We start from the raw sequence: 17,857 nt of genomic DNA on the forward strand, positions 1-17,857 counted from the left end.
AATTGGGGTGCTGGAGGGAGATCCAAAGACAACAGTTCTGGGTTTGGAAGGAGATGCGGTCCTCCGTCACGGCCAGCTGTCAGAGGGATGCGGGTTGAACTCCCAGGCAGGAAGGGGCATTTTGTTTCACTTGGCCGCAACCGGTGTGTTTTTCCAGTTGATAAGGGAGCCGGGAGATGACTTTCCTGCCTGCTTCAGACAGAAAGGACGCTGGTGCCAACTGCCTGGAAGAGGTTCCTTCCCCAGGACCTCAGGGCAGTGGACCTGGCCCTGGTGAGCAGCGAGCTCAGAGTCAGCGGCTCTCCTGGCGCTGCAGAGCCCCCCCAGGCACTTGGCCTTGGAAAAGGCCCAGCTTCCCCTCCACAGTCAAGTCTTCCCTTCCCCTTGACCCAGAAAAATGTGCCTATTCACAGATTGTCACTCTGTGACCTTCATTTGTCACATTTGTGTCACTCTTTTGACTGCCTTTCCCAGGGTTTCCTTTTCATGTTCCCCTGCAGATGGTATCTCTCCGGAGGATGCCTGGGTTGTGATGATCTATTTAGAGGCAAGAAGGCAGCACTGAACAAAGCAAACACCACTTTCATGTATGAACAGGTTTCCTGGGCCCATCACAGCAGCTGGAGCAAGTGATCTATTGGTAACAGAAAAGTCTTCTTTCAGGCCAGGCCCGCAGACAAGTCTGACAGCTGCTTTCTCTCCTTCCCTCTTTCTTTCCCTTTCTTCCTTCCTACTTTCCCTCCTCCCTCCTTTTCTTTCCTCCCCTCCCTTCTTCCTTCTTTTCCTTCTCTTCAAAGAGATCACATGGAAATCTAAAAAAATGATACAGATGAACTTACTTACAAAACAGAAACAGACTCACAGATTAAGAGAACAGATTTATGGCTACCAAAGGGGAAAGGTGAGGGGGAGAGATAAATTGGGAGTTTGGCATTAACGTGTGCACACTACTATATATAAAATAGATAACCAACAAGGACCCACTATATAGCACAGGGAACTCTACTCAATATTCTGTAATAACCTAAATGAGAAAAGAATTTGAAAAAGATTAGCTATATGTATATGTATACATTCGCTTTGCTGTACACCTGAAGCTAACACAACGTAAATCAACTATACTCTAATATAGATTTTTTTTAATTAAAAAAACAAAAACATGGAAATAAAGCTGAAGCCGAAGCCGGTGGTCAGGAAAGGTGCCGGCACGGTGGAGACAGGACCGGATTCATCCAGCAGCAATGAATCCACCAAAGAGGCTCTTTCCGAAAACCAGTGACTTTTGCCAAAAAGCCATAATGAAAAGGCCCCACGTGTGTTCACACAGTAATACTAAACAGCAAAGAGAAAGAATGATAAACTATACACCACCATGTGAACGACTCCTATAACATGGTGGGTTTGACTTGCACCAGCTCGTAAGAGCTGACTGTGGAATATTCTGGAATCTTGCAAACTGATTGTTAAATCATTGGTGGCTTGAAATCCACCAAGGTGGGAGCATTCACAGCACTGAAATAGGCAAACACTACAAACAGGAACTTTTTCTTTCTTTCTTTCTTTTTATTGCATTGCTTTTTTAAAAAATTTTTTATTCTTTTTTCTTTTATTCCTTTCCTTCTTTTTTCTTTTCTTTATTTATAATAATAAATAAATTAGTTTTTGAAAGCCAATTTACCAGCACACCACTGGGTTTTACAGATTCTGAGCAGAAGTAACCAGACAAAAAGAGGGCACACTGATCCCATTGTAAGGAGTTCTACAACAGGCAAAGCTAATCTATGTTGATGGCAGTCAGAGCAGTGGTCACCCTGCATCGGGAGAGCTGGTCACGTTCCGTGTCTTGATCTTGGTGGTGGTCACATGGGCGTATTCAGTGTGTGAAAATTCATCGACTCTAACACTTATGATGGAGCATTTTTCACAGACGTGGTCCCGTAACAGTCCCATATATCTGGGTGGGGAGGAAGAAGAGGGAGACCCTCCACTCCATTTTGCAGAAGCAAATGATCTTTGAACCTTTAAGGCTTCACAAGAGAGACGCTCCATAATTCAGGCTCAGGAGTCAGAGGCTCCCGCGCTCCAAGCTTGGGCAAGTTCCCTAGGCACTTTGGGCCTCAGTTTCCCCATCTGTTAAATGAAAAGACTAAAACCTACTTCTAGAGTTGTTGAGAATATTAAATATGCATTACATTGCTTCAAACACTGTAAATATCCAATACACTGGTTATTGTTTATTTTCGTTTTTATTATTAATCAGTCCCAGGGATGGATAGGAGATAAGGGAAAAAGAAGAGGGAGAATTAATATTTGAGAAAACAGTCAGTGGAGGAAAGCCCGTCACTCCCTGCAAAGGGTGTGTTTTGCCTCTGTCTTCTCCCCATGGCTGGCTAAGCTCCCTCCTAACCCTGAAAATACTGAATCTGAAATGGGTTAGAAGGGCCCTGGGTCAAAATAAACCCAACTTGGAACAAGTTTGATTCTGGGGCTGGCATGCCTGGGGACATGGTCTAACCTAGATTCACGTGGAGGAGTTCACCTAGCTAAACACATAGTAAGTTCCCAACGTATAGCTAAAGGAGTCAGACCAATCGTGCAAGGGCGGAAAATTCCAGTGAAGGTTTTAAAAAGGAAGAGATGTGGAGGAAACATAAATACTGAAAACTATGAAGTGTCCATTTCCCTGCGAATGGACAGTGATAGAGTGTTTCATGCTTTGATCCCAACGTGATCTTTACCTGGCCTATCAGTAAACATTTACCCATAATCCACTTTGTTCTACATGAAACTCTACTTGGAGTTCGGAGAGAATCATAGATCCTCCAAAAAAAAGGTACAAATGAACTTATTTACAAAACAGAAATAGAGTCACAGATGTAGAAAATAAACTTACGGTTACCGGGGGGGAAGGGGAGGGGATAAATTGGGAGGTTGGGATTAACATATACACACTACTATATATAAAATAGATAACTAATAAGGAATACTGTATAGCACAAAGAACTCTACTCAATACTCTATAATGACCTATGTAGGAAAAGAATCTAAAAAAGAGTGGATATATGTATACGTATAACTGATTCACCTTGCTGTACGGCAGAAACTAAGACAACATTGTAAATCAACTATACTCCAATAAAAATTTTTTTTAAAAAGGGCCCAGGAGCTCATCTCATCCAATTACCCCACTGGATACTGATATTTTCAAATAACTAACCCAATGGGTGGCTGGTCAACCTTTCCAACATTTGCATGCTTCCAGTCACAGGGAACCCACCCCATGATGAGGCAGCCCGTGGCATCTGTGCATCACCCTGTGAAAACATTACTGCACCAAAGAGAAAGCAGCCTGACTGTGGCTCCCCACTGAGCCCGGCTCTATGCCTTAGGGCCACCCACCATTAGAAAGATGCCTCTTCCACTGAACGTTTCCCGTCATGTGTGCAGACGCGTTCCACCCTGCCCTACTCTTCTATTCTCTTGACTCAACAATGCCTTTGGAGGGTCTCACCTCCATTTCTTCCACATCTAACAGGGTTTCCCATTTTCTGCATCTTCCTAGTCTTGCTTCCATATTCTTAACTATTACAAATCTACAAATCAAAACTTAAAGAGCATTAGCTCCTCAAAACCATTTGTTCTTTAAAGAAACTACTTAAAAAGAATTTTCACTAATCCAGGGCGTCCAGACTGTTTGTAATCTGTCCCTGTCTGTATTTCCAGTCATGTCTTCTGACATGGCCCCACATCCACTTTGTCCTTCAGCAGTAATGGGTTCTCCCCCACGACTGTTCCCTCCACACCATCATTGTCCCCAGAATCTCAGCCCACATGTTGCTTCTTGCCTCTCCGTTATACCTTCCAGCATCTGTACCAATCATCCTCCCTGACAGTTAGCTTCTCCATCATGGTACCTCTAAGACTTTTCTTCCCTCTATTTTAGCACCTATCCCACTGCACTGAAATCATCTCTTTGCACTATCTCTCTCCCACTAGACAGTGAACTGCTGGATCAGGAACCACTTCTCCTTTTCCATCTTCCAGGACCTACCATCCTTCTCACAGATGGCAGATCTACTGTTTTTACTGAATGACTTCCTTTCCCCCTGCTAATCCAGCTCTGCTAAGTATGTGCTTGTTATGAATTACTTGGATGTGTTCCTTTAAGAGATGTCAAGGACTTCCCTGGTGGTGCAGTGGTTAAGAATCTGCCTGCCAATGCAGGGGACATGGGTTCAATCCCTGGTCCAGGAAGATTCTGCATGCTGTGGAGCAACTAAGTCCGTGCACCACAACTTCTGAGCCTGCACTGTAAAGCCCATAAGCCACAACTGCTGAGCCCACACGTCACAACTACTGAAGCCCACGTGCCTAGAGCCTGTGCTCCGCAACAAGAGAAGTCGCTGCGATGAGAAGCCCACGCACTGCAACGAAGAGTAGCCCCCACTCACGGCAACTAGAGAAAGCCCACGCGCAGCAATAAAAACCCAACACAGCCAAAAATTAATTAATTAAAAATGTTTAAAAAGAGAGGTCAAAAGTAGATTTCCCCGTTATAAATCAGTTTGCATAGAAAGTGTAGCTTTCTTAAGCAACATGTTTAGATGCTAATCCTACTTAAGCCCAGTGGAGTAGAGCATTTCTCAACACAGATTTCTGAGAAGAAAGCTACAGTGAGGGTTCCGATTACAAGATTTGCTCACAGAAGCTAGTCACTGTTCAAAAAATCAGTATAATTAATAGGTGGTATATTCAATACAGCCCCTTTAGTGATGCTTTTATTTTATTTGGATTTTGATCACATTTAAAAATTAATAATCCACCAGACTGACACCGATCACAAGTTAGTTAAAATGAGAACATTTCTTATAGTTAAAAATGTAATGCCAGAATTTCAGCTTACAGGAAGGTGAAGTCCATGTACTTCTTCCTGTTCCTTCTGCTAAGTCCAACTAAAAACCCTGGACATTTAGTATAATATATATAGAGAGAAAGAGAGACTCTGAAAGGTGGGGGAAGGCAAACAAACTAGGGAACTCAGAACCCAAGTAACAAAACAGTAATGCATTCTCTGAATCAACTTTTTGCCTCATATATCCCAGACTTGGAGCTGAAGAAGCCAAGCAAACTGAAAACATCAACGACTACAGACAAAAATAGCCCCAGCAAAAGCCTGCTCTCTCTAACCAAAGGACAGGGGAAGGAAGGGACATTCTAGCAAGACAGAAAACGTTTAGATGGTAAACATCCTACTCCAATCAAACACCATAGAAAAAACTACGGCTGCATTCCTACCAAGCAGAAGCCAAATGGAGAGCCTAGACTTCCATCTTCAGCAAGTTTAAGGTGCCCCAACTCCCTGTCAGTGTGGTGTCAGATAAGGTTGAGTATAGAGCTGAGGCATTCACCCACACCAAGCAATAAGGAGCACCCTCCACCACCACATGGTGTTGATGGAAACCACCTGGGAAGTTTCTATTTCTTCCCTGCTGGAGTAGTCTCAATGGAGAGTGGAAGGTCACGATTTTCACCAGAGCCCAGCAGTAACGAAGCCAATGCCTCCCCTCCCCCACTGATGATGTCCTTTGAGGCCACACGACGAGTAGTAATGAGCCACTCCTACCCCTCTCTGTCAGGGAGGTATCTGTAGATACCAACATCGAAGTAACAGAGATGTTAGAATTACCAGACAAAGATTTTACAGTAGCCATCATAAAAAAATGCTTCAGCAAGCCATTATAAACACACTTTAAATTAATGAAAAAAAAAAACACTCAGCAAATAAGTTGAAAGTGTCAGCAAAGAAAGAGAAGATATAAAAAAAATCAAATAGAAATTTTAGAACTGAAAAATACAGTAACTGAAATTAAAAGCTCAGTGGATGAGCTCAACAGCAGAATGAAGGAGACAGAAGAAAACAATCAATGAGCTGTAAAGTAGAACAATAGAAATTACTCAGTCTGACTAATGGAGAAAAGTTAGAATAAAAATAAAAAGATAAGCAGAGCCATGGGGATCTGTGGGACTGTAACAAAAGGTATGTCTTTCGTGTCATCAGAGTTCTGGAAAGAGAGAAGAAAAGGGACAGGGATCACAAGCTGTTCAAAGAAATAATAACTGAAAACTTCCTAAATTTGGCAAAACTCATAAACTACAGATTCAGGAAACTGAGCAAACCCAAAACAGAATAAAACCAAGGAAACCATGCAAATAGCTATCAAACTTCTGAATATATTCAAACTTCTGAAAATTAAAACAAAATTTTAAAAACCTTGATGCAGTAAGGGAAAAGTGACACCTTACCTATAGATGAAAATCAATTCAGATGACAGCAGATTTCTCATCAGAATCCATGGAGGCCAGGAGGAAGAGGAATATTCTTCAAGTGCTGAAAGAAAAGAACTGTCAACTTAGAATCCAGAAAAAATATCAGAAAAATCCTGTATGTAGCAAAAATATCAGAAATGAAGGGGAAATCAAGACATTCTCAAATGAAAGAAAACTACGAATTTGTAGCCAGAAGACCTACCACAAAAGAAAGGCTAAAGGAAGTTCTATAAATAAAAAAAGAAATGATAAAAGGAATCTTAGAAAATCAGGAAGAAAGTTTGCAAACAAAAATATGGGTAAATATAATAGCTTTTCCTTCTCTTCATGAGTTTTCTAAATTATGTTTGACATCTGAAGCAAAAAATATGGCACTGTTTAATGTGGTTCTAAATATTTAGCAGAAATATTAAGACAATTATTTAATACAAGTGGGGAGAGTGAATAGACATAAAGGCAGATAAGATTTCTACACTTCACTTGAACCGGTAAAATGATGACTGTAATAAGTTATGTACATATAATGTATTATTAGAGCAATCATTAAAATGTCACACAGATACACTCAAAAACTCTAAAGTTAAAACTCTATAGTTATAAAATTCTAAAAACTGTTCAAATAACCCACAGAAAAGCAGGGGAAAAGAGAGAAATGCAGAAAGAACAAACAGAAAACCAAAAAAGAAAGCCAGATTTAAGCCATAACAAATCAATAATTACATTAAATATACAGTTGACCCTTGAACAATGCAGGAGCTAGGGCCACTGACCCTTGTGCAGTCAAAAATCAGTGTATAACTCTACAGTCAGTCCTCCATATCTGTCGTTCCACATCTGTGGATTCAACCAACCTTGGATCATTTAGCATTATAGTATTTATTTATTGGGGGAAAAAATCCATATATAAGTGGACCCACACAGTTCAAACCCAATTTGTTCAAGGATCAACTGTAAATGGTTATACCAATTAAAATGCAAAGACTGACAGAGTGGATCAGAAAACATGACCTAATTATATGATGTCCATAAGAAACTCACTTAAAATATAATGATATAGGCAGGGTTGAAAAAAAAAGCAGTGGAGATATATGTATATATTACAAACTTCAATTGAAGTTTGTATATATGTACCTATTCAAACTTCAATTGAAAGAGAGAAGGAATAGCTATATTAATATCAGCATATAGAATTCAAAGCAAAGAAAATTACCAGAAGCAGAGAGATACATTGTATAATAACAAAAGGATCAATCTACCAAGAAGATTTAGCAATCATAAATGTGTATACAACAGAGCTATAAAATATGTGAAACAAAAATTGATAGAAATGAAAGGAGAAATAGACCAATCTACAATTATTTTTGGAGACTTCCACATCCTCCTCTTAACAGTTGATAGAACAACTCTTCAGAAAATCAGCAAAGATAACAGGAAAACGCTATCAACAAATAAGATATAATTGACATTTATAGAACACTCCACCCAACAAAAACAGAATACGCATTCTTTACCATTGCCCACATATGCCAAGACAAACCATATTCTGAGCCATAAAACAAATTCACTTCAATAAATGAGCCACTTCAACAAATTTGAAAGAATGGTAATCATACAATGTGTTCTCCAGCCACAATGGGATGAAACTATAAATCAATAAAGAAAATCTCAAAACACTTGGAAATTAAACAACACACTTCTAAATAATCTACAGATCAAAGAGGAAGTCCCAAAGGACTTTTTAAAAACTCATTCAACTGAATGAAAATGAAAATACAACGTATGAAAATTTGTGAGCCACAGGTAAAGCAGTGCAAAGAGGGAAATTTATAATACTAAATACATATATTAGGAAGAAAAATGTCTCAAATCAATCCAAGCTTTCACCTCAAGAACCTAAGAAATAAAAGAGCAAAATACATTCAAAGCAAGCAGAAAGAAATAGTAAATATAAGAGCAGAAATCAATGAAATTAAAAGAGAAAAACAACTGAGAAAATCAGTGAAACTGAGCTGATTGTTTAAAAGATCAATAAAATTGGCAACCTTTAGCAATTCTAGCAAAGAAAAAAGAGAATAAATACAAATTACCAATTTTACAAATGAAAGAAGAGTCATCACTAGATATGCTAACTTCAAAAGTCTATAAGGTTAAAACTACAAACAACTCTGCATGCATAAATTTGGCAACAAAATGGACCAATTCATTGAAAAGCACAAACCACCACAATCTACCCTAAATGAAACAGACAATTTGAATAGTCCTACAACTATTAAGAAGATTGAAGTCAAATTTAGGAGCTCCCCCAAAAGATATTTCCAAGCCTACATGGTTTTATATAAATGGAGAAAAGCTTCTTTAAAGAAGTTTTAATAGCAATTTCATATATTCTCTTCCAGAACATAAGAGAGAACATTTCTCAATTTATTTTATAAAGCAAGTATTGCCCTGATACCAAAACAAGGAGAGTATTTTTAAAAAAGAAAAGTACAAGCTCACATCACTCATGAAAATAGATGTAAAAATCCTTTATAAATATTTGCAATCAGAATATACAATGGAGAAAAGACAGTCTCTTCAATAAGTGGTGCTGGGAAAACTGGACAGCTACATGGAAAAGAATGAAATTAGAACACTCCCTAACACCATACACAAAAATAAACTCAAAATGGATTAAAGACCTAAATGTAAGGCCAGACACTATCAAACTCTTAGAAGAAAACATAGGCAGAACACTCTATGACATAAATCACAGCAAGATCCTTTTTGACCCACATCCTAGAAAAATGGAAATAAAAACAAAAATAAACAAATGGGATCTAATGAAACTTAAAAGCTTTTGCCCAGCAAAGGAAAACATAAACAAGACGAAAAGACAGCCCTCAGAATGGAAGAAAATATTTGCAAATGAAGCAACTGACAAAGGATTACTCTCCAAAATTTATAAGTAGCTCATGCAGCTCAATATCAAAAAAACAAACAACCCAATCCAAAAATGGGCAGAAGGCCTAAATAGACATTTCTCCAAAGAAGATATATAGATTGCCAACAAACAGGTGAAAGGATGCTCAACGTCACTAATCACTAGATAAATGCAAATCAAAAGTACAATGAGGTATCACCTCACACCAGTCAGAATGGGCATCATCAAAAAATCTACAAACAATAAATGCTGAAGAGGGTATGGAGAAAAGGGAACCCCCTTGCACTGTTGGTGGGAATGTAAATTGATACAGCCACTATGTAGAACAGTATGGACATTCCTGAAAAAACTAAAAATAGAACTACCATACGACCCAGCAATCCCACTACTGGGCATATACCCTGAGAAAACCATAATTCAAAAAGAGTCCTGTACCACAATGTTCACTGCAGCTCTATTTACAATAGCCAGGACATGGAAGCAACCTAAGTGTCCATCAACAGATGAATGGATAAAGAAGATGTGGCACATATATACAATGGAATATTACTCAGCCATAAAAAGAAACGAAACTGAGCTATTTGTAGTGAGGTGGATGGACCTAGAGTCTGTCATACAGAGTGAAGTAAGTCAGAAAGAGAAAAACAAACCATATGCTAACACACATATATGGAGTCTAAAAAAAAAAAAGAAAAAAAATGGTTCTGAAGAACCTAGGGGCAGGACAGGAATAAAGATGCAGACGTAGAGAATGGACTTGAGGACACAGGGAGGGGGAAGGGTTAGCTGGGACGAAGTGAGAGAGTGGCATGGACATATATACACTACCAAATGTAAAATAGATAGCTAGTTGGAAGCAGCCGCATGGCACAGGGAGATCAGCTCGGTGCTTTGTGACCACCTAGAGGGGTGGGATAGGGAGGGTGGGAGGGAGACACAAGAGGGAGGAGATATGGGGATTTATGTATATGTATAGCTGATTCACTTTGTTATAAAGCAGAAACTAACATACCATTGTAAAGCAATTATACTCCAATAAAGGTTTCAAAAAAATATAAAATAAATATTTGCAATCATAATGCAGAATATGTAAAAAGAGTTATACACCATAACCAAGTGGGGTTATCCCAGGAATTTGAGGCTTTTTAATATTTGAAGATTAATCAGTGTAATCCATCATGTCAACATATCAAGTGAAAAATCATATGATTATATCAATACATGAATAAAAAGCATTTGACAAAATTGAGCACCATTCGTGATGAAAACTGAGAAAACTAGAAATAGAGAAGTACTTCCTCAATTTAATAAAAAGCATCTACAAAAAACTTACAGCTAATGTTTAACAGCAACAACAAAACAAGCTACATTTAACACTATACTTAAAGATGAAAGACTGCTTTCAGATGTTAAGACCAGGAACAAGACAAGGATATCTGCTCTCATCACTCTTACTCAACATGGTACTGAAGTTTCAGCCAGTGCAATAATGCAAGAAAAGGAAGTAAAAGTCATACAGATCAGAAAGTAAGAAATAAAACTGTCCCTATTTGAGATGACATGATAGTCTATGTAGAAAATCCAAGAAATCTGTTATTTGTTTTCTGTTTTGTTCCCTCTATTTCTTGTTCCTGTTTGTTTTTTCTTTCTTTCTTTTTTTTTTTTTTTTTTTTGCGGTACGCGGGCCTCTCACTGTTGTGGCCTCTCCCGTTGCGGAGCACAGGCTCCGGACGCGCAGGCTCAGCGGCCATGGCTCACGGGCCCAGCCGCTCCGCAGCATGTGGGATCTTCCCGGACCGGGGCACGAACCCGCGTCCCCTGAATCGGCAGGCGGACTCTCAACCACTGCGCCACCAGGGAAGCCCCCTGTTTGTTTTTTCTTGGCTTCTTCTGCATTACTTGAACATTTTTGATGCTTCATTTTTATTAAATTATAAAGTTTTTGAGAGTATTTCTTTATATAGATTCCTTAGTGGTTGCTCTGGGTATTATTATACATGCATATAATTTATCACTGCCTATTGATGTTGATTCTTTACCATTTCAAGAGAAGTATAGAAATCTCACTTTCATTTAGGTCCCTTTATTACCTCAATTTAATAAATATAATCACCTTTAAAGTATTCCCTCTACAAATATTGAACACATCAAACAGTGTGATAACTTTTTCTTCGACTATGAAACCATAAAATGTGATTAAAGAAACTCATGAGATGAAGGATGAAGGATAGCCTATTATGTTTATTTCTTTTTATCCATTCCATTCCTTTCCTTTCTGATGGTTCTAGCCTTTTTTCTATTATTTTCCTTCTGTCTGGAAAGCTTTCTTAGGCATTCTTTTTCTGTTGTTGGTTTTTTTTATTATATAGACACTGGAATTTATTGTTGTGGTTTTTAAAAAATAGTTAGCTTAAATTTTCATTTTGAAAAAAAAAATACTGATGCCTGGGTTCTACCCACAGAGGTCATGATTTAACTGATCTGGGATATATCCTGGATAGGATGACTTTTTTTTTTTTAAACATCTTTATTGGAGTATAATTGCTTTACAATGGTGTGTTAGTTTCTGCTTTATAACAAAGTGAATCAGCTATATGTATACATATAGCCCCACATCTCCTCCCTCTTGCATCTCCCTCCCACCCTCCCTATCCCACCCCTCTAGGTGGTCACAAAGCACCGAGCGGATCTCCCTGTGCTATGTGGCTGATTCCCACTAGCTGTCTGTTTTACATGTGGCAGTGTATATATATCCATGTCTTAGGCATTCTTTAAGGATAAGTGTGCTAGCAACAAATTGTCTTCATCTGAGAATGTTTTTCTCCTTCAACCCTGAAGGATAGCTTCACTGACTATGTGATTTGGAGCTAATGGTTCTTTCCTTGCAGCACTTGAAAAATACTGTGCTACTTCCTTCTGACCTCCATGGTTTCAGAAGAGAAATCCACCATCATTCAAGTCAGTGTTCCTTTATAGGTAATGTGTCATTTTTCTCTGGCTATTTTTAAGAATATTTCTCTGTCTTTAGTTTTTACAAGTTTGACTATGATGTGTCTTGGTGTGGATTTCTTTGAGCTTTTCCTATTTGGGATTTGCTCCTCTTCATGAATCTGTAGACTTATATCTTTTGCAATTTGGGGAGTTTTCGGCTATTATCTCTTCTGATACATTTTCAGGCTTTACTCTCTAGAACTTTAATGTCAGCACTGTTCAATCTTTTTTATTATTGTCCCAAAGATCCCTGAGGCTCTCCAATGTTTTCTCAGCCTATTATCTCTCTGTTGCTCAGACTAAGTAAATTCTATTGATCTCTCTTCAAGTTCACTGCTTCTATCCTCTGTCATCTCCACTCTACTGTTAAGTCCACCCAGTAAGTTTTTTATTTTGGTTGTTGTATTTTTCAATTCTATCATTTTCATTTACTTCTTTTTTATAATTTATTTCTTTGCTGAAATTTTCTGTTCTTTCTTTTGTTTCAGAAGAATTTGATTTGTCATTGATTGTCGAAGCATTTCTATGATGGCTGCTTTAAAATCCTTGTCCAATAATTCCAACATTTGAGTCATCTTGGAACTGCACCAGTTAAAATTATCTTTTTTCATTCAAATTGTGGTTTTCCTGGTATGATGAAGGTTTTTTTTCCCCCTGTATCCTGGAAATTTTAATCATTTGATATTGACCTATTTAAGTCTTCTATTTTAGTAGGCAGTTGCTCTGTTTAGTTTTAGAGTACAGGTTTGGTGCTACCTTTTTTGGGCTTTCGTTCCAATGACAATTTAGTTTTTTGAGCACTTACAATGCTATCTGGTCAGTTTTGTTCTTCTGGTGCTGCTAATTCTCCTGCTCAACCTATGGTGATGTTTTCTGCAGGGGCAGAAGTGCCTCTCTGGGTTGTTTACTGTCTGTGGGTGACCATCTAGGGAGGAAGGGGCAGAAGCCATCGGGCCTAGATCTCCTTACATTTCTGGGTAGAGCACAGGCAGACACAGGGCTTCATTGTTGCAGCTGTGAGTGTATGAGATCACCCACTTGGTCAGCTTGTGATCAGGGGTTGGAATGGCCAAGGCTTTGCTGCTTCTGCTGTAAACAGATCAGACCTCCTGCAGGGGCTGTGGTTGTAGAGTTGAGGCTGGGGGTCCCCACTAGATCTCTGTTGGACTTCCTTCCTTAGACCTGTGGCCAGAGACAGCAGGCTTTTCTTGTTTGTCTGTTTGTTGCCTATTTGTGTTGGCAGTTCCAGGTTGCAGACCTCTCCTGCACACAGTCTAAGAGATAAAACGAAAACGCAAGGAACTCACTGCATAGTTGGTTCTCAAGTCCTGAGGTCCCTATCCCATCCTCCTCCTCCTTTGCAGCTCTGAGTCCTTTTATAATTGTCTTTTCAATAATTTCCAGGGTATTTGGTTATACTTTGGGGGAGAGGGGAACAGAGGAGAGTGAGTATACTCCATCTTGTTTTGGAACCAGAAGAGCTAACAGGTATGTTTGCCGCCCACTCTGTGCAGGGCTCTGCACTCAGCTTCCACAGCTACCCAGACAGAAGCAAACCCTCAGGGACTTGCCAACTGCCTGGACCATGCTGATGGGGTACCTCTGCTACAAGGCTACAGCTTTCTCAGTGGTAGCCTGAGATAAAGTCTCACAAGAGCGAATCTTCCTTTAATCCAAAGTTTCAAAGTTGCTTTTATTTTATTTCTATTATTTATTTATTTAGGCCACACCGTGCCACAGGCAGGATCCTAGTTCCCCCACCAGGGATCGAACCCATGCCCCCTGCTGTGAAAGCGTGGAGTCTTAACCACTAGACTACCAGGGAAGTCCCAAAGTTGCCTTTATTTTAATCATATGGGATGAACGTTTTTCTCAATGTGTTGTACAGTCCCGAAATGGATCAAAATCTGAATTCTTCCTGGTGCCCTCCACCCCTTGCTGTACTATGTCTCCTGCCCGTGGTCCAGCTCAGCAAGTGCACCTACCTGCCATCTCCTTCTACCTGCTTTTGTAGCTCCCCTCTCTCCTGCCTTACTGTCAGCCTGTCAGTTGTCACTCTGACTTCCGGGTACCTACTTTTGGAAGGCTCCTCATTTCAATCCTTAGTTCTAATTTGCTGAAGGTCAAGGAAGTCATCTAGCCAAGACTGTTTCTATTGTTTCTAAATGAAGACTAAAACTGACTGGGCAGGGGCAACTAACATACGTGTGTGTTATGAACCAGAGCTTGGGTACTTGGTGTTTTGATAATATTTTGGCAGTTCGGTGGCTGTTTTCACTACATTCTTGTTATTGGCTGTGTTCCAGATAATCAAGGCTGCAAGAAAAGTGGCCTCTAGAAAAACGAAGCATTTTGGCATGTATTTAGTAAACAGACCCCATCCCACACGACACCTAACAGTTTTAAGCTCTGTGACATGGACTCAATAAGTCCTTGTTGGGTAAAATAGACAAAAGTGAAGATACTTTTTTTCTACTTTTCTGTTACAAGAGAAGAGCTGAAAGGATATTTTATGACCCTCTCCAAAAGAAATTGTTTCTGTGCCAAAGTCAAACATGAGACATTTCAACCCAAAATAAAATCGACAATACTGTGGGTAACTTAATTGTAACTCTTCTGGAAGAAACTAGTATGAAAGTGAAAGGGGGTTTCAGTTGAGTTTTGTTGGAAATTAAATCCAATTATAGTTAGCATTAACTAGATACTGGATAAAACCATTTCCAAAATGTAGAACACTCCTATCCTGGACCCAGATTTTAACGAGGAGGCCCCATGCCCGGGACCTCCAGTCACTGAGAAGGAAACCTGGACGCCCAAAACCAGGCCCTGGAATTAGGTCTCACTGGTAAATGGACACGTGTGACTTCACTGAACAAAAATAACAGACTGCCAAATACTTCTAAACTCACTTATTTGGATTCAAATGGGTCCCTGAAATAATCAAATGCCCTGATTTCCTAGTAAACTTTTGCCAAGACTATAAAAACTTTACTAATAGCACACATGTTAGGACTAGACAAAACACACGCCTTCTCTTTCTCGCCTCCTCTGATGCACAATAGAAAGTGTTATTTGGATGTATATTTCCCCCCACCCTCCCCCAAACACACTGATCACTTCATCTTGAACTGTCAGATGATTATTTAACTGTGCTGAAGCCTACTTTGCCCACTTTGCAGCCGAATGACATAGGCAATTATATCCCCTTGTCTACCCCTAGTAGACCCTAGGGGTCTACTCCCCCTCTCAGGCTCAGCCCTGTTCCTGTCCCCAAGGGCTCCGAGAAGGGATGGTTTTTTAAGGAAACTGGCTCTCAGGAGCTGTTGTTTCTGTGGACTCTCCTTCCATGGTAACTGCGACCTGGCACCAGCTTGAGCAGTGACTTTGGTCCAGCAGCTTCTGCATCTGGCAGTGTGTGAGTGTACGTGAGTGTGCGCGAGTGTCTGTGTGTATGCATGTACATGAGTGCGTACAGAGGTTCCAACTCAGGAAGACCCTCATGGGCACTAGTTTCTTGACCAACTTCCAGGACTCCAAACAGCCTCTTGACACTGCTCTTCATCTGACCTGCCCCATCCAATCCCTCCTCCTCACAGCTACCAGATGGGTCTTTCTGAAACCCCAAACCACATGGAGCTGCATATCTCCCCTGTTCAGTACTTTCTGGAGATTCACTGCCTCACTGCCTGGAATGGGGTCTAGAGCCACCGTCTCCTTCACAGCCTCCCTTTCCACTGCTCAGAAAAAGCCTACTCACTTTTCAAGATTCAGTTAAGACTCATAGCCACTATAAACTCTCTCCCAACCAGTCCATCCATCTCCCCACTTCAGTAAGCAGAAATGACATCATATTGTATATTTTGTAAGTACCATAACCCTACACAAAGGTCTCACTCTACTGGATGAAAAGTTCCTGCCAGGCAGGACCTCTACAAATGATCTTCAGATGCCCAGCTTCTCACCTGAGCACCTGGCATATAGCACTCAACCAATGTTTAACAAGTACACGAATGCATCTTTCAGCTGACAAAGAATTCCAGGCCCTTCCTGGGATAAAGCATACATTAAAAAGAAAAGTGAGCCCGAGGGGACTTTCCACATCAGGAAAGTGTGCAGTGAAAGAGCCTGCTGTGCACTTACAAGTAAAATCTTCTAGGTATAAGAGAGGATAGGTTTTATGAAGAAGAAAAAGAGGACAGAGGGAGGAGAAGGGGGAAAATGAGGAGAAGAATAAGGAGGAGGAATGGGAAGAGGAGAGGGGAACAGAAAATTCTATACCCAACCAAACTATCATTCAAGTATCAGGGGGTAAAATTCCAGTTATGTCATGGTAAGTTGGATTGTTGTTCTCAGTTCTTTACTCCCTCCCTTGGCTATGGTACCTTGAAGTGCATCTCAGCAGAGAAGGTGAGGTTTATACCCCCACTCTATTGGCTTTGGATTTGACCATATGACTTGCTTTGGCCAATCATATGTGAGCAAAACCTTGGAATGTGGTTTGGCTTAGCCTCTCGGACTCCTTTCATTTGCCATGAGAAGAGTATGCCTCCAGGAGCTGCTCTCCCATAATGAGATACATGGAGCAGATCCAAATCTGACTTTCAGTTGGAACCAAGCCCAGCCAAGCCTATCCAGAAGCAGCCAAACTCCAGCTGACCCACAAGTAAGCAAAATACATGTTTGTCATTATAAGTCTCAGAACCATGGGCTAATTGCTATATAGCATAATGCAGCAACACCTGATTAATAGACAGACACAGAAAGCTTACTATTCAGGTCCCTTCTGTGAAAGAATTACTAGAAAATATCCTTCAGCAAAATGCAGTATAATCTAAGAGATGGTCAGGGAACAAAAAAAAATGATAGGAAAAGCATAAAATGTAGAGTTATATCTAAATAGGTATTGACTGTAGGAAAAAATTAACAATAATCTTGAAGTTTATCTCAGATGGTCTCAAAATGAGAAGTGGTGATAGCAGGGAAAGTAAAAAGGTTCATGTCTTGTTCAGATGGGACAGGAGGGAATGAGGAATATAGATGTAATTAAGTCAACATCAATAGGGGAAAATAACTGTCAACGTGTAAATCAAAGTTTTTTATTACTTATTTATTTACTTGGTTGCGTCGGGTCTTAGTTGTGGAAGGTGGGCTCCTTAGTTGTGGTTTGCCAGCTTCTTAGTTGTGGCAGGCAGGCTCCTTATAGCTGCGGTATGCATGTGGGATCTAGTTTCTGGACCAGGGATCGAACCTGGGCCCCCTGCACTGGGAGCGTGGAGTCTCAACCACTGTATCACCAGGGAAGTCCCTAAATCAAAGTTTTAGTGGTAATCACCAGAAAAATATAGAATTGAGAGGTATTACTTTCAATCTATTAGAATAAAAAAGAACAGATTAACATGAAGAAAACAATCAATCCATAGAAGGCAAGAAAGTTTTTTTTAATTAAAAAAGAGACGAACAGGCAGCTTTTTAGAGACAAAACATAGACCAACATTGCAGGAATGAATTCAAACACATCAGTAAAAAGTCAAGGTTAAATTCTTCTATAAAGGCAGAAATTCTGGGATTAGGGGACACTCCTGAAACAAAATGATGCAAAAAGGATACAAAGAAAAGATT

The 17,857-nt window shown here is 39.9% G+C and overlaps 1 long non-coding RNA gene across 2 annotated transcripts in view; it reads right to left on the bottom strand.

Annotated features, from left to right (window-relative positions):
- LOC117307869 (uncharacterized) overlaps positions 1 to 17,857 on the bottom strand; it is a 60,316-nt gene that overhangs the window by 33,844 nt on the left and 8,615 nt on the right. Inside the window, exons 2-3 of one of the 2 annotated variants that reach the window (XR_004521752.2) lie at positions 6,304 to 6,388; positions 1,317 to 6,062 (exon numbers count right to left, since the gene is read on the bottom strand). This is a non-coding gene — a long non-coding RNA (uncharacterized lncRNA). Of the gene's footprint in view, positions 1 to 1,316; positions 6,063 to 6,303; positions 6,389 to 17,857 lie in introns of those variants that run through there. The other variant, XR_012325603.1, reaches the window with a different exon arrangement.

Source organism: Tursiops truncatus, chromosome 14 (assembly GCF_011762595.2).
Source record: "Tursiops truncatus isolate mTurTru1 chromosome 14, mTurTru1.mat.Y, whole genome shotgun sequence".
Taxonomy (NCBI): Eukaryota; Metazoa; Chordata; class Mammalia; order Artiodactyla; family Delphinidae; genus Tursiops; species Tursiops truncatus.